General features: G+C 39.9%; 1 protein-coding gene and 1 pseudogene across 1 annotated transcript in view; both read left to right on the forward strand.

Annotated features, from left to right (window-relative positions):
• BACH2 (BTB domain and CNC homolog 2) overlaps positions 1–21,737 on the forward strand; it is a 402,740-nt gene that overhangs the window by 352,789 nt on the left and 28,214 nt on the right. The gene's annotated exons all lie outside the window — the stretch shown is intronic.
• Positions 17,125–17,645, forward strand: LOC118858202 (annotated as a pseudogene).

Genomic DNA, 21,737 nt, shown 5'->3' on the forward strand with positions numbered 1-21,737 from the left:
TTAGCAATGAGGAAAGAAAAACATGGAATATTTAAACCCCAAACAGTACAAGTTAGCAACAGAATTATCAAATTCATTCTGTTCTCATACTCAACTATGTGACTTCCACTTCCCCAAATTCTTCTGTTGAAATAGCGAGTAGGGAGAGTCTGTATCTTTAGCCATGCTCTGGAACAGATCTAAAATGTCACTCCCCTAAAACCCACCTTTATAGAGTCCAGAAGCTGTGTACAGGGTTTGTTTGCTTTTTTTTTTCTCTTAGTGAAAAGTCTATTTTTAGTCTGCTTTAAAAGGCACTGTATAAATATATACTGGTTTGTTGGAAGTATGTGTGTACTGTATCTCTTATTGCGGACTGTTGCAGAAAAATATACATGCACTCCAGTTTCTCCACTTCAGATGTCAAGTGTAAGAAAACTGTTTGAAAGGACACTCTCAAGACTGACTTGTTAAACCTTACCCTAAAAGCTACAATGAATTTTGATGTCTGCTTACTTTTCCTGAGTGATCTCTGATACAGGGAAAATTATAGTGTTGGTGAATATAAATGGGCACACACAATTATACTCCTAAATGTCTTAACATCTGTATTATAAACAAGTTAGAGCAGCACAGAAGCTGATCTCCTAGTGACTCTACAGCCTTATACTCAAGTTTATTTATAATAGGTCACTTACTAAAGCTCTGTATTTGATCACATGTGTACAGCCACTGAAAAGAAGCACATCTTTGAGCAAAGGTTTACTTTACTATCTAGGCCAGGACTTGATGATAAGTCAGGAGTTTCCTATATCTCAACTTTGACTCAGTTTCCTTTAAGTGGCTGCCATGAGATACTTTAAAATGAACCTTTCATACTAAGAGTTTGATGCTTAGAATGTAGAGAGGATTTTGAAAGATGCTGTGTGTGTTGCATTCGAATCATACAATGATAAAGCTAAAAGTGCTCTCAGTCATCTTGACCAAGCTCTCATTGTACAGAGGAGGAAACAGAGACCTAGAGGGAAGTGTCTTGCCCAAGACCACACAACAAGTGAGTGTCAGAACTGGGACTGGTATCCAGGTTACACAGGACTCTTTGCACAACCACACAGTAAAGTCATCAGCAATTCATCACAAGGAATTTGCTTTAGTTGAACAAATGGAGTGCCGACCCCCCCCAAAAAAAATAGGTTCATGAAGTAAAATTCAACAGATTCTATTCAACAGATATTTAGGATCATAGTTTCAGAGCTAGAAAGGACCCTATTAGAGATCATTTATCTAGGTGGCATAGTGGATAGAGTGTCAGGAAAGACTCATCTTCCTGAGTTCAAATTTGGTCTCAGATACTTACTAGCTGTGTGACCTTGGGCAAGTCACTTAACCCTGTTTGCCTCGGTTTCCCTATATGTAAAATAAGCTGAAGAAGGAAATGGCAAACCATTCCAGTATCTCTGCCAAGAAAACCCCAAGTGAGGTCACGAAGAGTCGGACATGACTGAAACAACTGAACAACAATAAGAAATCATCTGATTCAACTCCCTCATCTTATATTTGAGGAAATGGAATACTAGAAAAGTTTAAGCAGCTTAGCCATGTCATATGGATAGTAGAAGGTAGAATCAGAATTTGAACCCAGGTCCTCTGACCCCATATCCAACACTCTTTCAAAACTTCCACTTTGAAGTTATTAAGTGCCTACTGTGTACAAGTTGTTGTGCTAAGCTGTGGGGGTACAGATACAAGACAGTCTTTGCTCACAAGAAGCTGAAGCAGCTTGGCACCGTAGAATGAGTGCTACATTTGGAGTCAGAGGACCTAAATTCAAATCTTGACTGTATGACTTTGGGTAAGCCTCCATTTCTCTATGTTTCACCATTGGTCAACTGAGGAAGTTAGGCTAAGTCTCTTCTCACTTTTAGATCCATGATTACCTTATGGTCCTACAATCTGATGAGGAAAAAATGGTAATGAAAATAGAAAACTTGAAGCCTTTTCACAATTCGTTACACATGAAATGTTAATCTCAATTCATAGGTTGCAGCAGGCTCTTGTTTGACATCTTTTTCGCTTTGTGCCATCTCAGTTTGATCACTTGTTCATGTGTTCAGCATCGATTGTGTGCGATGTCTTGTGCCGAGCAGTGAGGAAAGATACAAAGATAAGTTAACAGCCCTGCCCTCAGGACCCTTTTTTTAACCTATATGTTTGACTTTTGGTATTTCTCTAGTTGTAGGTTAGACTGCCAAAGAGCTTATAACTTTGTAGACTTCCACCAGTCCGTAGGCTCCTCGAATCATAGACTCAGCTGGAAAGAAGCAGAATGATTGTCCTTTGGTTTCACTGTCTCATACTAAATAACACAAATCGCTTCTCAGCCTATAAACCTAATCCAGCTAAGTACTAGTATGTTAAAGTTGACCTGTTAGTCTCTGAAGTGAGATTACATCCTTGCTCCTCACTCCTTTCTATTTTTACTCCTGCATTGCTGTGGCCGTGCCACCCAGTGGTGAAGGCACATTAAAGGGAATAGGGAAAAGATGGCAGACCATAAAACATAATTCATCACTGACAAGTTTGGCAATTTATGAAATAATGCTCTCCTCCCAGACAATCTGTAATATAAATAAAATGACTATCCAGGTTTGGGGCTTAATTTAAACTGCATAAAAATTGAGTCCATGTGGTTAAAAAAAAAATATGGATTCCAAATTGCCAATTAAAAAAAAAGTCCACCAGATGCATATAAATTGAAGCAATTTGCTCCTCTGCCTTGCACGTTCTCTTCCTCTCACTTTCTCCATGACCCAGATATAAAAATATGTTATGTTCTTGTGCTCCCTCTCCTGGTTCCTTCTGTTAGGCAGTGAGCCTGTATCTTTAGGATTGTTCTGATCTGGTGAGTGACTTGGGTGCAAGAATGAAGTATACCAGTACAATAAGTGTGGATTTGAAGATAAGGGGTAGTGTCCTAAAAATAAGCATGTCTTTGTGGAGCAGCTTTCTAGCTTGACCAAATAAAACTGGGATTTCACTGGCATTTTGTGTGTGTGTGTGTGTGTGTGTGTGTGTGTGTGTGTGTGTGTGTGTAACCTTTTGGGGAAGTGAAGATTAGCATTAAAACAGCATTAGAATAAATACTTGAGAGACTTCATTTAGAAGGCAAGGGGGGTGGGAGATATGCCTCCCTGCAGGTAGATAGATGCATGTATGATTGTGCCCTACCAGTTGATAGTGCTAATTGCCTAATTATCTGGTCATGTGCAATAATAAAGCCTTTTGACATTTCATTCTCTCCATATGCCAGATAAAGTGTGCTGGTGTCTGGTATGTCACCGTGGTGATGAGTAAACCCTATTCTCTTCCTGCCCAGTGTAGGGTAGCAGGATGATTTTTATAGGCTCTTTGGAAGCTGGGCTTTTCTGTAATGACAGAAGCCTGGAAACAATGGCAGTTGGAGGCATTCATTCCTGAATTAACACAGGAGGATCAACCTTACCTTTTGGGGAGGTGGAGAGCAAAGAATATCCTGTGCCCCCTGGGCTTTCAACAAGCACCCATGTCTGACTCTGCCCAACATTTGTCATGATCCTGGTTCCTCTTCCCTTTCTCTGTCGACTTTGTGAGTTTGGCCATTAGGAATTTGACTTGTTTACTTTTGTGCTTCTTTACTCTCTTTGTTTGGTTTCCTAAAATAGTCTTCCTGCCAAATAAAGTCGCTCATGCCTTAGTTTCCGGGAATTTGTTTTATTTGTGAATCTACAACTTAGTTGTCTAAGCTGTGCCCACTATTTTGTTGCTTTTAACAATTGCTCTCTTCCTCAACCTTCCTATCCTATGAATTGATGCTATCCGTTCTCTCCAGTCTCTTAAATCTCTCCAGTCCAGTTCCAAAAATTAATTTTCCTAATTATTTTCACCGTGACAATTCCTAACCTCTGCCTCTTAGAATTCCTGGCTTCCTTCGAAGCTTAAGTTATACATCCAAGAACTTACCTTGCACATAGTGTGTGTGTATGTGTGTGTGTGTGTGTGTGTGTGTGTGTACGTACATACATTCTTCCTACTTCCTCCCCTGCACTTCATGAAATGCAAGCTCTTCAAAGGCACAGACCTTTATATCACCAGTGCCCAGCCTAGTACCTGGCACACAGAAAGTGTTTACTACATGCTGATTGATTGCTAGATATGGGACAAGGTATACAATTTTTTTTCTGCAGAGAACCCACATTCTCAGATTATGTACAAAGAATTGTTATTGAAACATGCAGTTTTAGAGCTGGAAAGAACCTTAGAAAGCATCTCATCCAATCCCTTCCATTTACAGCCCAGAGGGACTTTTCCAGGGTCACACAGCTGGTTAGTTAACTTAGTTAACTAGCTGGTTAACTAGTTAACAGAACTAGGACTATCACCCAGATCTCCCAACTACTATCCAATACTCTTTCTACTCTTTCATAGTTGTGTTTCCTTTTATGAAATATTCCTTTATTAAGGAAGGAAGCATGATGGGGTCTTTCCAGGCAGAGAGGGATATTAATCCCAAAAGCTTACTGCTAGATCCTTTTCTAGAAAGTCAGAAAAAAACTTATACCTGCAAAAGTCAGGCTCATAAAATTTGGAGGGCAGATTATAATAAGACTCTGTTATCATGTGGGGCATTTAACTTCCTGCCTGTGGGTCTGCTCTGAGCCTGTTCCCGTGCCCAGTCTGATCTGAGCTCCTGCTTTCCTTCGAGTCTATACTATGTAGTTCAGTATTCCATTGTTTTGTATCTGTTTCATGTGTCAGTCTGTTCTCCTCAACTAGATTATAAATTCCTTGACAGAGGGAGGATAGTGGAAAGACCCACTGGGAGTCAGGAGAGGCCTTAGGTTTGTATCTTCCCTTTTATATTTGCCAGTTGTATGAATGACCACAGGCAATTCAGTAAGACTCTTCAGTTTCCCCAAGATACACCTGTAGTGCTTACCTCAGAGAGCTGTTGCAAAGATCGAATGAGATCGAATGTAAACCCTTCAGTCCTTAAGGCATTATGTCCATTGGAGCTACTATCGTTGTTACTTGATCGGTTTAAATCTCGAGACAAAGTGGTACAGTAGATAGAGTCCTAGGCCTGGAGCCAGAAAGTTCTGAATTCAAATTCCACCTCAGGTACTTACTAGCTATGTGACCCTAGGTATATCACTTAAAATTTGCCTGCCTCAGTTTCTTCAACTGTAAATGGGGATAATAATGGCACCTACTGCCCAGGATTGTTGTGAAGATCAAACGAGATATTTGTAAGTCGCTTAGCACCAGTGCCTGCCATGTTTTGTTGTTGTTCAGTCACTCCATCCTCTCTGATTCTGTTTGACCCTCCCCCCACCATGGATAATAGGGCTTTCTTGGCAAAGATATTGGAGTGGTTTGCCATTTCCTTGTCTAGTGCGTCCCCATTTTACAGGTGAGGAGCTGAGGCAAATAGGCATTAAGTGACTTGCCTAGGGTCGCACAGCTAATAAATATTTGAGGCTGGATTTCAACTCAGATCTTTCTTACTTCAGACCTGGCGCTCTGTCCATTGCACCACCCAGCTGCCCCCACCCGGCACATAGTGCTTAATAAATTCTTGTTTCCTTCCTTCAGTAGCACTTATTTGAAGAGCTTGATCCTCAGCTCTGCTGCTTATCAACTGTGTGACCTTGATCCAGTCACTTAACACCTCCAAACCTCCATTTTCTCATCTGTAAAATGGGAACAGTTGTGCTACTACCTATTTCATGTGACTTTTGTAAGAATCCAATGAGATCATCTTTGTAAGCACTTGGTATGTTGTACTAAAAGTCTATGTGTTACATGTGTCATATCTTACATAAAATACTCACAGAGTTTTAAAACATCTGTGTATTTTTTTAGTGATTCCCTACCCCAGTGGCAAAATAACCTATAACTGTTCAAAGACACTGCATAAGCTCACAGGACTGCAACGGTTATCCTTTCCTATACTTGAAGACAGTTGTTTAGCCAGCCTTTGGCTTTGACTTCTCTGTACACTTGGTAACTCAAATCCTCTCAATCTTTTTCCCCGGAGCCTTTTTTTCCCCTCTCTATTTTTATAAGCTTTTCATTGACTTAGTCCCATTCCAGTACAGTTAAACATTTAATCTGATGGCTACTGCTGGTTTGATCTTTTGTTCTTTCATGAAAACATGGAATCCTCGAAGGGGCTCCCTAAGGCATTAAGCTCTCCCTCCATCCCGATGCAACAATCCCTTCTACAATACCCACTACAGATGGTTTTTTAGACCCTGCTTACACAGTTTTATATCTGTACCAGTATCAAGAAATGTGCTCCTACACATAGCTCATTCAAGTAATTCTTTCCAAAATTTTCACCACCTCCTTCAAAAAATACAGAATGTAAAACACTTTGAGATCAGGGACTGTGCCATTGTAAAATTGTTGTGTCTCTAGTGTCTAGGACTGGCCTTGTCGCAAAAGTACTTCGTTGATGATTATTGGATGGAATTGACTGAGTTTGGGAGTTTATTTTTTACAGTTAATCCATTTAATATAGCAAATTATATATTGAATAATATATATGTACGCAAAGGAAATGAAAAAAGATATCAGCAGTTATCAGCCATATGTGTGCTTTTTCTTCTGTAGCACATATATGTAAGCTGTAGAGGTTGTTATATTGACCCACACTAGCATCAGCAAATTGGGTTCTAATGTATATCATTCTCAAGCCACCATCCTGATGTATTCCCCCAATCAATTTACCCAATTGATATCTCCTCAATATCGTTGATAGCCAGTCAACATCAGTTAGCTTTAACGAAGGGATATTTACTGAGAAGCTATAGCAAAGCCTAAAATACAAAAACATCTCCCCACATCAGTGTACACTCTCCTCTATCACCTAGTCAGCGGTGGGGAACCACATGTGGCCCTCTAGGTCCTCAAATGCGGCCCTTTGACTGAATCCAAACTTCAGAGAACAAATCCCCTTAATAAAAGGATTAGTTGTGTAAAACTTGGTCTCAGTCAAAAAGCTGCAGCTAAGGACCTAGAAGGCTACGTGTGGCTTCAAGGCTACAGGTTTCCCCACCCCTGACTAGATCGTTGAGAGGAGTGGACTCAAACATGAAGTGGTGGCTACCAAGTAAATTTGTAGGTATGGCACAACCAGTGGACATACTGCTCTCTTACTTGCAAGACACAGCCTGATGAGTCTATCCACTGCCAGGCTGGATCAGGCAGATTAGGGTTACGTTAGGGTTACACTAGATCACCATGCCCAGTTGCTGTAGCTATGGCAGACCCTGCTTTACACTCCCATTGCTGGACCTTCTGTTGGCTTTCTGACCTTTTGAAGCACACAGGGTTGTCATGTCTGACACTCATTCACTTGAATCAGGGAAAAATAACTACAACCAAGGCAGAAGAAACAAAAATACCATGTGTTTGAGGCCATATTGCAGCCCTACTGAGGAGATAAGGCATTTAGCCAATAGTGCCAGATATCTCTCTCCCCACACCGAGGCTTATAGCTGCTTTTGCCTCACTTGTGACCAGGGAAAAGAGATATTGAATTCTTCTCTTTGAGCCTTTTGTGTGCATACTTGGCTTCAGCTTTGCAACTATAAAAGGCACTTTCATCACCACACACTAAGCTGACAGGAAAGAGTCAAAGCTCTGAAGTAGAGGGTAAGGCACTCCATTGATCACCTGTATACAATCCTAGAAGTAAGCTCTGTGAAGCTTCCATATGGCTTGGCACACCATACATGCTCAATGGACAGGACCCTCATTATACTTCTCTATAAGATCTTTATTTGATAGTCTGTGAATATATGGAAGGTATTCTCAATGAAAATGGTTGAAGGGAACAGACGGCTTACAACTGTTTACTTTTTTTTAATAAAGCATTTGATTTTTTAGAGTAAGATGCATTTTTGAAGGCTACCCAAAAACATGGTGGTGTCCACATGAATCAAAACCATGCAAAACTCTAAAACTCCCAGAAGATGAAGAAGCATGTGACCTGAACTATTGGAAAGAATACATGAAATCAGAGATCTGTCTTGTGTAGAAAAAACATATAGGCCTCCAAACACCGTTTCCAGCTTCTCTATTTTTCTACCAGATATTTTCTTATTTGGTATTTCAATGGCTTTTGTGATCTCTTTGATATGGGTTCTGTCTTCACTGATGCAACTAACAACCCAGCCATGCTTACCCATTCTTTGTGACTCTTTTCCATGTGCTTCCATAAAACCCACCACAGAGAGTCCACCTGACCTGTTGGGGTCCTTCTTTGAGATTTTTTGACATTGTACAGATACCAGTGGGGCTCATGCTGTTAGTCAATTAGCCCTTGCTCTCGCTCTGTAACTGATGCATCTTTTTTTTCTGATCATACATTTCTCCGACAATATCTTCTACATTGTTTTTCCTACGCTCTTTCTCACTTGTAATGACTTGCAGCCTACTCACACTAGCTGTACACCTCTCAGTTGCCCTTCAGTACTTTAGAGATTGGTATTTCATGATTTGCAGATATAAATCACCAAAAGCCTGTTGGTATTAAAAAGATGAATCTTTATTTCAGGAAAAAACCTTGGAGTCATTAAAAACGTTATGCAGTTTTCTAAAGATAATCTGATTTGCTCTTCTGTTCAGTTCTGGGCACAAGTCACTGACTATTTGCCATGCATGTCCAAGATATAGCTTGGCTCCGTAGCTGGTCTATCCAGAGGTACATAATAGTCTGAATAAATAGACATACTCCATCTACTTGGTTTGTCCTATTTGAATAGTTAGGACCCATTCTTTTGAGTGATTATAAATATCGTTTAGGAGCCTCTACAGTGTCCGAGATCTTGATGCAGTTAATACAGTGTCACCTACAAACAGGTATCCCTGGAGGACCTCATCATCAAAAAGACAAATTCCTGTTGATTCTTCATGCAGTTAATATGCTGCCAACAAACGGGTGACTTCACCTGTAGGACCTCACCATCAAAAAAGGGCTTCCCTATGTTCTTGTTTGTTGAAATCTTTTACATACCTCTGCTAAATTACCTTATGAAATAATGTTTCTGATTTTTCCAGCATTAATGTATTAAAATGGCATGAGAAAACTAAGAGTACCTAAAAAAAAGTTAGCTGGTTAGCCTCAGTCACCATTGTTTGGACCCTCTTAAAATGTAACAAATAAAATGTCAAACCTCAAAAGTACTGTAAGTTTCAAAATGCCCAAATTGATTTGTTAAATGGGAAAAGGTGTTGTTGCTCAGGGGTTTTTTGGTTGTTTTTGAGCAAAGAATATAAGACTTTCTTTCCTAATCACATAATAACACATTCAGAACAAATGCTGGGAAATTGCCAAGATTCCCCCACCCACCTCCCCTAAAAAAGCTCGGTTCTCAATGACCTACACCCTTGGTACATCTGTGACATTACTTCCTTTTCTCACTGCCCTATGCATTGGTGTGGAAAAGTATGTTTGGGTGTACCATGGAAACTGGATATGACCAGGGCAGTCACTGCTAGATTTCTCCGCCTCCTCTGTGTTTGGCAGTCAGTCGTGAACGCCTTGTTCTGCTGCCAGAGATGACACATAGTTCTCCAAAGACAGGACGCTTATTTCATGGCCTCACAATCTGAAATCCTGGAAGCACTCCTCTTCCCAGCAGAAGCTTATCCTGAGTCATTGCTGATGTCATTTTTAAGCCTGCAGTCATTATGTCCCGGTGCTTTTCAAGACAACACAAGGACATCAAAGAGAGCCAAACCAAGCCAGGCCCGCACTTAAGGAAAACCTTCCTCATTAATCGTTAGAATCAGTGTGCAAGCACCCACCGCAACCCCTTTAATTTTTTTCTAACAGATGGGAATTATATGTATGAAAAACTTGAAGCTTAAGAGGAAAAAGATATAAACTTAGAAAACCCTCGCATTTACTGCTGACTCACACATCCTATGTTGCATCCCAGTCTATTGCGTGCATATTTCCATAGCATGGTTTGCTAGGAGGCAAGTGGCCATGAAATTCTGCCTGCCCTACCTCCAGCTCTGGGGCAGTCACTGCCAGATTAGCATATGGGGATTTCGAGGTGTTGATCACTTCCCAGATCGCTCACAAAGCACAGATGGCACGGTGCTTTCATCAGCATTAGACCATTTCATTTGCCATTGCCCATGATAGCAATGAAAAGGGAAACAAGAATGGCCAGTCCCTTGAATTAAAAGCCTGAGTGCTAGCTAACATGTTCTCTACCAACTTCCATTTTGAACTTGGGGAAAGCCATCCGTCCTTTTCCCCCTTTTGTTTTCTATAGAATAGATTTATTTGTTAGTGGAGGATGAAGGGAGCTGCAGCAGATAGTAAAAATATTGCTGCTTCTGCTTGTACCAGTTATCCCTTCCACATCATGGGAGTTAGGGGTACAGCACCCCGCAATATGGAAAATCCACATAAAATTTTTGGCCCTCCCTTTGTATCAGAAAAGAAGTATGAATTTTTTTCTTTTTTTCTTATGGGATGTTTTCAGTACCTTATTGTAAAATTTGGGTACATCTATGTTATTAAAAGATAAATACTCTTATTATACAATAATATACATATATTTTATTCATTCCTGAATTTCTAAACTTTTTCTATGTTGTCTGCTGGTCTTTGTGGTATGCCATCTATGGCTTCTGCAAAACTCCCAAAAAAATTCCCTTTTAATTTCTTATGCTGACCTGTGATTTATCAAAACCACAATGTGGAAAGTCACCATGTAGAAGAGATAACTGTAAAATGTTACATGACCTCTCCGGACCTTGATTTCTCCATATATAAAATAAAGGGGGCAAACCCAATGATCTAGATAGTATCTTCAAGCTCTGGCATTCAATGATATTTATGAGGGCTTCAAAGACACAAAGGTAAAATTTATAGTTTAATCCTTCTATGAACTGTGGCTATGGCTTCCTCTACTCCTACTTGCATTGCACATGAAAAAGGCTGCACTTCCCACCTAGGAAGGTGATAAAAAGAATCTCTTATTCATTAATGCAGTACTTTTCTTTGAATTACTCAGAACCCTTCCCCATCCATTACTTATTCCAGTTCAACTAGGAGCAGGTTACTATCCCATTTCACAAACAAAGTAGGTGAAGCACCAAGGAGGGTCATACAGGTGGCTCATGGTGCCATAGTCAGAGGCCAGACTCAAACAGAAGCCAAGGTTTCCTTCAAGACAGTAGTGCCACACTCCTTCCACATTGTCCTTTTGATCTGGCCTTTCCAAGGGCTGTTGATAGACTGTATGGTGTATTTCTCAAGAAGAAGAGATACAAGGGGAAAAAAAAGCATTTTCCTGTTAGACTCATATACTAGAAAACTCTATTGGGACAGCTCATCCATTTGTTATTTCAAGAGAAAAAAAAATCAGATACTTGAAAAGTAACAGCTGAGGTAGTCTTAGGTGCTTTTAGTGCTATTCCTACCTATTTCTAATGCCTTTTTTTTAGTCAAAAGGTTGAAAATTGGTTTCAAGTGGCTAACCTGGTGTGAATTGTGGCATAGAGAAAGATCTAGACTATCACAGTGTTTAGGAAGATTGCTTTTGTCCTGAATAAGGAGAAGGAGGGGTCCTTTTAAAAATGGAACCATGCAAAGAATTGGAAATTGAGGGGATGTCCATCAGTTGGGGAATGGCTAAACAAGTTGTAGTATATGAATGTAATCGAATACTATTGTGCTATAAAAAATGATGAGCAGACAGATTTCAGAAAAACCTGGAAAGACTTGCATGAACTGATGCTGAGTAAAGTGAACAGAACCAGGAGAGCATTGCACACAGTAACAGCAACATTGTGCAATGACCAATTTTGATAGACTTAGCTCTTCTCAGCAATACAGTGATCTTAGACAATTCTAAAAGACTCGTGATGGCAAATGCTATCCACATCCAGAGAAAGAACTATGGAGTCTGAATGCAGATCGAAGCATGCTATTTTCATGGTTTTTGTTTTTTCTTTCTCATGATTTTTCCCTTTTATTCTGATACTTCTTTCACAACATAACTAATGTGAAAATATGTGTAATATGATTGTACATGTATAACCTATATCAGATTGCTTGCCATCTTGTGGAGGAAGGAAAGAGAAAAAAATTGGAACTCAGAATCTTGTAAAAGTGAATGTTGAAAACTACCTTTACATGTAATTGGAAAAAATAAAATACTATTAAGTGGAGGGAAATGAGAGCCACACAGACAAACTAAACTAAAATTCTCTAAAAAATATTTTTTTCTATAAAGGTGTTTTAAAAATGAAACTGTAGGGACTGGCTATAGGTTTCATTACTTCCCTCTCAGTAGGTGAGACACACTAAGCTTTCACATTGTTGTTTAAAAAAAAGTAAAAAGCAGCTTCTTATGTTCATATGTTTTAGGATTACCCTAATACTTTAACTGAAATTTTTTATTATTGATGAACCTCATTATAAAGTCTTTCAAGAAGGTTTTTAATGTTAATCGAGTAAGAGAGTTTTGAAAATACAGATACTGTATACTTGTATCGAGCATACCTGAAATTTCTCACTTGGCCTAAGACAATTTACATTTAAGTTGAAGTGATTAGTAAATATACAAGGCAAGGTCATCTCAAAGAAGAGGAGAGTTCCTGATGCCCTCTGAATGAAATGTTTGACATGTGCTTTGTGGTGTTTTTTTTTTATTTTCAGAGATACTGAGATAACCCTAGACAGATAGACAGACAGACAGACAGACAGACATATAGAAAGATGGACATGGCAGCAATTTCATCTGTCCCATAGGTTTAACCAGATAGGTTTTTTCCATCTTTCTGGAGCAGATTGACTAGGAGGAGACAGGGAGTCCCCCTTGGATTTCAGTATAGGGGATATGGGAGACTAGAGTTAAAATGAGTCCAGAGTAAAAAGGAACACTCATTCTGGTTCTCCCCTCAATGCCTAGTCCATCTGGAAAGAATCTCTGGTGCCTCTTGGCTCATCACCCATAAAATAAAGTCTTTCTTTTTTGCTGTTTCCAGCTTCTAAGGAGTGAGACTGATCCAAGGCAGGTGATTTATGGACCACTGTTCTGCTTAAAGGGCTTTTTACACTTTATGATAAGCAATCTTTGCAGGATCATGTTGAGATAGATGAGAAAATAATTGTTCTCTTCAAGGTCGCCAAGAATCTCTTATTTGCCAAATCCAATGGTATTCTCTAGTCTTTATCATCTTAAACCTATCCTTAAGCATTCAGCGCTATTGAGTACCTCCATCCTTTTTGATACTTTCTTCTCACTTGACTTCCAAAACACTACTCTCTCCTGGTTCTTTTCTAACTCAACAGACATTTATTAAATGCTTACTATGTCCCAGGCACTGTGATAAGTCCTGAAAAACTAGACATCTATTTCTCATCTACTTACTAGTTCATCCTTTTTCTCTCACTCCATCAGTGTGAGTTTTCTCTAAGGTTTTGTCCTTTGCTTTCTTTCTTATCACCCTTTCTTATGACCACCCTTAAATGACATCACCCATTCCAGTAACTTCAGTTATTACTTGTAGGCAGGTGATTCCCAAACCCATATATCTAGTACCTAGCTGACCCCTGATTTTCAAATTGCCTGCTGGAGAGTAAATTCAGCAAACATTTATTTAGCACTTACCATGTACAAACTATCAGAATAGGTACTGGGTGTACCAAAACAAAGTAGATAGCCATTAGAATGTCCTGCCAGTGCTTCAGCCCAGTGTGTCCAAACTCTTCATCTTCCTCCTAAACATTTCCTTCCTCCAAACTTTCAGTTTTTTCTTGATGACACCATTGTCCTCCCAGTCACCCTGTACAGAAACTGAGGAGGTCCAGGAATTCCCAAGGCCAAAAGGTAGTAAGCTTGAGAGACAGGATATGTACTTTGAGTATGATATGAATGTATTGGGAGGCAAATGCAATAATATGTATGTTAATTACAAGGAATAAGATTAGAAGTAATATTTAATCCCTAAGAAAATCATCGGTCTGGGTAAGAGAAAAATAGAAGAATAATAGATGTCTCAAATGCAATTTTCCATTTTACAATGGGTCTTATGTTGCAAAAAATTCCCGGAATATTTCATCTCATTCTGTTTATGAGAATGACTTCCTACTTCCAAAATATTCAATTCATGGAACATTAAACCACATCTGGAGTAAAGTGTTAGGAAAGACATGGATAAAACTGAAAAATGTCCAGAATAGGGCAGTCAGAATGGTGAAGGTCTCAAGTCCATGCCATATAAGGATCACTTGAAGGAACTGAGGATGTTAACACTGGAGTAGAAAAGGCTCAGAGATGACATGAGAGCTGTCTTCAGGTATCTGAAAGGTTACACTATGAAAAAAAGATTTGAGATGTTCTACTTTGTCCCATTAGGGAGAATTAGGATCAATAGGTAGATATTCGTTAGAGGCAAATTCAGACGTGAAATCGGGAAAAACTTCCAACAATTGGAGCTAACAGTGGAATGGTCTGCCTTGGGAGGTAAAAGCTTCCTCTTCATTGGAAGGCTGCAAGAAAAGGCGTTGTTCTTTTGTAGTAGGCAGGATTCTTTCTTGTGCGTGAGTTAGACTGAATGGGTGCCAAGAACCAGTCCAACTCTGACATTCTGTGATTCTATGATAATGTTTTCCATGGTATCACTGAAGTAATGCCTTCCAACAGTTACAGATAATCTACTGTAGGGTTAGCTCTGTTAAAATACCCCATTGTTGTGAGTTTATTGCTCATACCTTTCTTTGCTTCATAGAATGTGCAAAGAAACCAGCCTCCTTTTACCTTGGATGGGAATGATGCACTATATAATGTCAAATGTTTAAAATGTCGGATAATATGAGCATGTCGTTAAGGGTTGTAGAAAAAGCAACACCTCTCCCTTGGGGTGGCTTGAGTCATCAAGGAGAATTTAAGGAACAGTTGGAGTCAGTAAATTAAAAGAAGAAAAGTTTGCTCCTTCCTTAAACTTTGGATTTTTCATTCATCTCTACTGATAATGAAAACTTCGAACTGAAGGTTCTCTTGAAATAGGAAAATAGTGATTAGTTCACGGCCCAAAATGCAGTTCATAATTTTAAAAAGGAAAAGATAGGGTCTCTTTATGGTGAGGGAAGCAATCTGATGCCATTCCTACCTCCCTCAGGTAAAGATAGCACCCAAAGTGTCTACTAGGTGACACAGTAGATAGTGCTAGGCCTAGAATCAAGAGGACAGTGTTCAAATACACTCTCAACCCACTATCTGTGTGACCCTCCACAAATCACTTAAAACCTCACTCAGCCTAAGTTTCTCTCAGCTGTAAATTGGGGATAACATTTTCATGCCCTCCACAGCTGGGCTGAAATGACATCTTCATCATTCTTTGTACACAGCGTTTTCCATTTTCTCCTTTCCACTTTTGCATTATCTATGTTGCCTGGAATGCATCCTCATCTCACCTCTGCCTTCCAGAATCCTCTGCTTCCTTCAAAACTTTGCTCAAGTGACAATTTCAGATGGAGTTGTTATTGTGAGACTCAAATGAAAACACAGTACCTGACACATAGTAGGTGCTTAAAAAAAATGCTCATTCCCTTCTTTGGTCTCTTCCTTGCTGCTTCTAAAAAAGGGAGGGGATTTGAGGAGTAGAGGCCCCACAGGTTATGCCAGTGAAGCCAATACTTTCTCTGACTGTGACCATAACTTCTATTAGGAGACACAATCAAATGAATGAAAAACAATATTTAGAAGTGCTTACTATTGTGCAAAGCACCGTGCTCAGCACCGGGGTTACAAACAGAAAAGTAAGATGGTCTCTATGCTTCAGGAGCTCACATTCTAATGCCAGAAACAAGAAGATAGAATCACAAAATTTTGGAGTTTAAAATGACTGTAGTGGCCATGTGACCAACACATACCCTGAAGGAATCCCCAGTATGACATAAGCTCCCGCTTAATGACCTCTGATGAGGGGGAATTCGATACCTCCCCGCAATAGCCCATCCCCCATCCCCGCACAGCTGTCAGTTCTTCCTGACATTAAACATGAATCTGCCTCTTTGCAATTTCCACCCATTGCTCCTGCCCTCTGAGGAAAAATTAAACATGTCGTCCCTCTTCCCTCTGACAACCCTTCAGTTACCTGAACCCAGCTGTCGTGTCTCCTTCCCCCACCTCTGGTCTTCTCTTTCTTCTCCAGGCTGAACATACCCATGACACGAACTCAAACCCCAACCAAACTGGATGCCCTTCTCTCCACCTTATCAGTGACCTTCTTAGATGTTTAAGCCTAGAACTGAACACCATACTCCAGAAGAGGTCTGACCTGAGGAGAGCACAGAGTCATGATATCGCACTTGTTTATTGCTGGAGGCCGGGTCTCTTTTAGCGTAGCCCAATACTATATTTCTGGCTCATATTGAACTTGTAGTTCACTAAAAATCCCATATTTTTTTCAAACTGCTGTCTAACCATGCTTTCTTTGTCCTTACTCTGTAGAGTTGACTTTTTAAACCCAAGTATACTTTACATTTGTCTCTGTAGAATTTCGTCTGACTAGATTTAGCCCAATGCTCTAGCGGGTCAAGATGTTTTTGGATCCTAAGTCCTTCCCAGCTTTGTGTTGCCTGTAAATTTGATTGGTGTTCCATCTGTGCTTTTATGTGCCATGTAGCACAGAACCAAGCACAGATCCCTAGGGCATTCTGATAGAGACCTATGCCAAGTTGACACTGTACCATTAAAGACTATTATTTGAACCTAGCTGTTCCATCAGTTCTAAATCTGACTAGTTGTGTTATCATATAGTCCACATCTCTCCCACTTTTCCATAAGACTAATATTAAATACTTTTATCAAGTACTTTACTAAAATATAGATAACCTATGATGAAAACATTCCTCTGATCTCTCAATCACCAGGCATTTATTAAGCACCTACTATGTGCCAGGCACTGTGCATGGTACTGGGAATACTCAGGGAAAAAAATGAAACTCCTTGCCCTGAAGGAAATTATTTTCAATCGGGGAGACAACACATACATATATAAGTCCATACAAATTAAATACAAGGTAAATGGCTTTTGCAAGTTAGTAGGGAGTGAGGCAGCAGCACCATGAAGGCCTCAGGCACCCTGAGAGAGTATGAGGTAGTTGGACACTGCCTGCCTACTCCCAAGAGTCTAATGCCGCCTCTTTATCAGATGCGGATCTTTGCTCCTAATCATGTTGTAGCAAAGTCCCAATTCTGGTACTTCGTTTCTCAGCTGAAAAAGATGAAGAGGTCTTCTGGAGAAATTGTATACTGTGGACAGGTCTTTGAAAAGTCCCCTCTTAGGGTGAAAAATCTTGGCATCTGGCTGCACTACGATTCTAGGAGTGGGACCCACAACATGTACAGGGAGTACAGGGACCTGACCACTGCTGGTACCATCACTCAGTGCTACCGAGATATGGGAGCCTGTCACCATGCCCAGGCCCACTCCATCCAGATCATGAAAGTGGAAGAAATTCCTACCAGCAAGTGCCACCGGCCCACAGTCAAGCAGTTTCACTACTCCAAAATCAAGTTCCCTCTACCCCACATTGCCAGCACAGACCACGCTTTACTACCAAGAGGCCCAACACCTTCTTCTAAGTGCAGAGACAAGGAGGCACCTGTTTCATTTGATCTGTTTTTTTTTACATAAATATATAACATGATATTTTTTCCTATTGAATTTCATCTTCTTTTTTTACCTTTTTTTTATTTTTAGTTTACAACACTTGGTTCTACATAATTTTGAGTTCCAGATTATCCTCCCTCCCTCCCCCTCTCCCTCCCCAAGATGGCATGGAATCCCATATAACTTCCACGTATAACTTCACATTGAATTAATTTACACACTAGTCAAGTTGTGGAGAAGAATCATGAGCAATGGAATGAATCATGAGAAAGAAGAAACAGAACCAAAAAAAACCCCAGAAACAAAAACAAAAGACAGAAAAAAAGGGGGGAAAGATGAGCATGAAGTGTGCCTCAATCTACATTCATACTTCATAGTTCTTTCTCTGAATGTAGATAGCGCTCTCCATCATGAGTCCTTTGGAGTTGTCTTTGCACCTTGTGTTGCTGAGATGAGCAAAGTCTGTCAGGGTTGGTCCTCACAGAATCCATATATCTGTGGTTGTGTATAATGTTCTCCTGGCTCTGCTCCACTCACACACTTGTGTAGGTTTTTCCAGGTTGTTATGAAGTCCGTATCATCCCCATTTCTTATAGCACAATAGTATTCCATTATCTTCATATACCACAGCTTGTTCAGCCATTCCCCAATTGATGGGCATCCCTTTGATTTCCAACTCTTAGCTACCACAAAAAACGCCACTATAAATATTTTTATACATATCGGTCCTTTTCCCACTTGTGTGATCTCTTTGGGATACAACCCTAGAAGTGGTATTGCTGGGTCAAAGGGTATGAACATTTTTATAGCCCTTTGGGCTTAGTTCCAAATTGCTCTCCAGAATGGCTGGATCTGTTCACAACTCCACCAGCAATATAACAATGTTCTAATTTTCCCACATCCTCTCCAGCATTTATCATTTTCCTGTTTTGTTATTTTAGCAAATCTGACAGGAGAGATGTAGTATGTAAGAGTTGTTTTGACTTGCATTTCTCTAATCAGTAGTGATTTCGAGCATTTTTTCATATGCCTATAGATATCTTTAATTTCTTCCTCTGAAAACTGCCTGTTCATATCCTTTGACCATTTCTCAATTGGGGAATGACTTGTATTCCTATATATTTGGCTCAATTCCCTGTATATTTTAGAAATGAGGCCTTTATCAGCGATACTAGTTGTAAAGATTTTCTCCCAATTTTCTGCTTCCCTCCTAATCTTCGTTGCATTGGCTTTTTTTGTACAAAAACATTTCAATTTAACACAATCAAAATTATCCATTTCACATTTTGTAATGCTCTCTATCTCTTGTTGGGTCATGTATTCTTTTCTTTTCCATAAATCTGATAGGTAAACTACTCCTTGCTCTCCCGACTTGCTTATTGTCCCAGCCTTTATTCCTAAATCATGAACCCGTGAAACTGGGAATAAACCAATATCTTACACCATATACCAAAATAAAGTCAAAATGCCTTCATGATTTAGGAATAAAGGCTGATATTATTTGATCTGTTTAAATAAATTTCTCAATTGGAAAAAAATACAAGGTAAATGGGGAAGAGGGCACTACCATCTGTGGGAATCAGGAAGGGCTCCATTTGAAAGTGTCACTTGAGCAAAGTTTGGAAGGAAACAAGGGATTCTAGAAGACCAAAGCAAGATGGGGATGCATTCCAGTCATAGTGGACAGTGCAAAAGTATGGAAATGAGAAATGGAGTGTTGTGTACAAAGAACAACAAAGAAGCCATTTTGATCCAGCTGTGGAGTGCAGGAAGGCAGAGAATGATGTATGCTGTGGTTGGAAAAGTGGTATTGAGAGCAGGCTGTGAAGAGGTTCAAAGCTAAACAATCAAGTCAACAAGCAAGACAGAGCATTTATTAAGTGCTGACTCTGTGCCAGGCACTGTGCTAAGTGCTGGGAGTGCAAACACAAGCTAGCAAAAAGAAAGACAGCCCCTGTGCTCAAAGACCTTCTGTTCTATCAAGGGAAGACAATACATGAAAGGAAGCTGAAGGGAGAGCAGAGAGAGAGACCGAAACAGAGAAGTACAGAAGTAAGGTGGATTTAGGGGTGAGTGTGGGGGAAAAAGGTAGATTCAGTTTTGGACATAGAGAGTTTAAGATAAGTCAGTCAGTGAACAAGTATTTGGTAAGCCCCTACTATGTGCCTGGAGCTATTCTGAAATGCCTGTAGTTTGAAATATCCAGTGGAGTTCAGGAGAGAGAGTAAGGCTAGATTTACAGACTTAGGAGTCATCTGCATAAAGTGATAATTAAATACGTGGGAGCTGATAAGATCACCAAATAATAGAATGTAGAAAAAGAATAGGAGAGAACCCAGGACAGAACCTTGGGTTGCACCCACAGGTAGGTAGTGTTTAATGACCTTGTCAAAAATAGAAAATAAGATTAGTCTGGCATGATATATTCTTTTTTATTAGTTTATTTATTTTTATTTTCAACATTCACTTCCATAAGTTTTAAATTTTCTCCACCCCCCCCCCTCCTTCCCCAAGACGGCCTGGTATGATATATTCTTGATGAAGCCATTCTGGGTTATTTTGTTTGTTTGTTTGCTTCTTAATAATCACTGCTTCCCTTTCTAGATGCTTAGGAACCACATCTTTAATAATATGTTCTTGAGTTTTCCCAAGAATTAAGACACTGGCCTATAGTTTTTGCAGATTCTAATCTCTTCCCTTTTTTAAAAATCAAGAAAATTGCCTTTCTTCAGTAATATGGTACCCTTCCTGTTTTCCACAATCTTTCAAACATCATTGGCAATGATAATCCTATCTGCCAGTTCTTTTGGTGTCCAAGAATGTCTTTCTTCTTGGCTAGGGTGCTTTAGTTTATCAAGGGTAATTATATGGTCTTTTATTTTCACCTTACTTACTTTGGATATCATGTCCCTGTTCGATATTTTTGTTTTAACAGAGCAAACACAGTTTTGCCTTCTTACTCTTCTGAGTTATCATTGGCAAATCCACCACAAACCAGAGGTTCCTTCTCTGTTCCTCCTCTTTCCCTGGACATAGCTTTTAAAAATAAAACCATTTTTGTTGGCGTTCACTTCCTTTAACCAGCCTCGGCTCTCTTAACCAGTCTCGCATACATGCCCTGAGAAGACAACAGACTTCCCCATTGTTGGTATGAGTTTGACAGACAGTTGCTTCAGTATACCCCAGCAAGGCATCCCCACCTATTACAACTCTTTACTTTTTCCTCTGACCTTCAATTGTGTGAGCTCTCACCTGAAAGCTTCCATAGCTCGCTTGTATCATTCTTTAGGGGATAGGCAGGTGTTTCTTCCACAGAACATCCAGCTTCCTCCTCCTCTTCAGGAAGAGCCTCAAATGTGTAAAACACCCTTTTTCTGTTCTTTTGTGGCATTTTTCATTTGTTTGTTTCCTCTTAGGAGAAGCAGCATGGAGTAGTGGATAAAGAGCTCACTACCTAAGATTCAGAAAGACTTGAGTTCATGACTTGCCTCTGCTACTTGGCTGTGGGACAGCGAGCAAGTCACTGAACCTTTCAGCACCATGAAAAACTCACCAAAATTATAAGGCACAGGAGAGATGCCAACCTGCATGAGTAGAGGTGGTTTCTTCACCCAGAAATCCCTTGTACTGACACAATCACAAGTCTGTTTTCTCTTGGTTCCTTTAGAAAAACTTCAAATGTCTATCAAGAGAACTAAGACCAAAAGAGATATTTTTCATGTTTTGGTCAGGATAGAGAGGGAGGTAGATCCCTGTAACCCTAAAAGTCACGGATCATTAGTAGACATGAGATCAGAATGTTCATTCCAGAGCCCAGGGAGAGCCAAGAAAGCTGAGACACCCAGAGGGGAAGAGCACCAAGAGGAGGGTTGAGGTAAGCCATTACTGACATTTTCTTGTGTAGGCAGCACTCTTAACAGAGTGCTCTCTCATCTTGCTATCTAGATGTATCCAAACCAATTCAACAAACATTTATTACGTTCTGGTTTGGACAATACAAAGGTAATAACAAAAGAGCCCCTTGCCCTTAATGTTAGGGTTGAAAGAGGCTCTTTAGTCCAATA

The sequence above is a fragment of the Trichosurus vulpecula genome, chromosome 7, assembly GCF_011100635.1.
Source record: "Trichosurus vulpecula isolate mTriVul1 chromosome 7, mTriVul1.pri, whole genome shotgun sequence".
NCBI lineage: Eukaryota > Metazoa > Chordata > Mammalia > Diprotodontia > Phalangeridae > Trichosurus > Trichosurus vulpecula.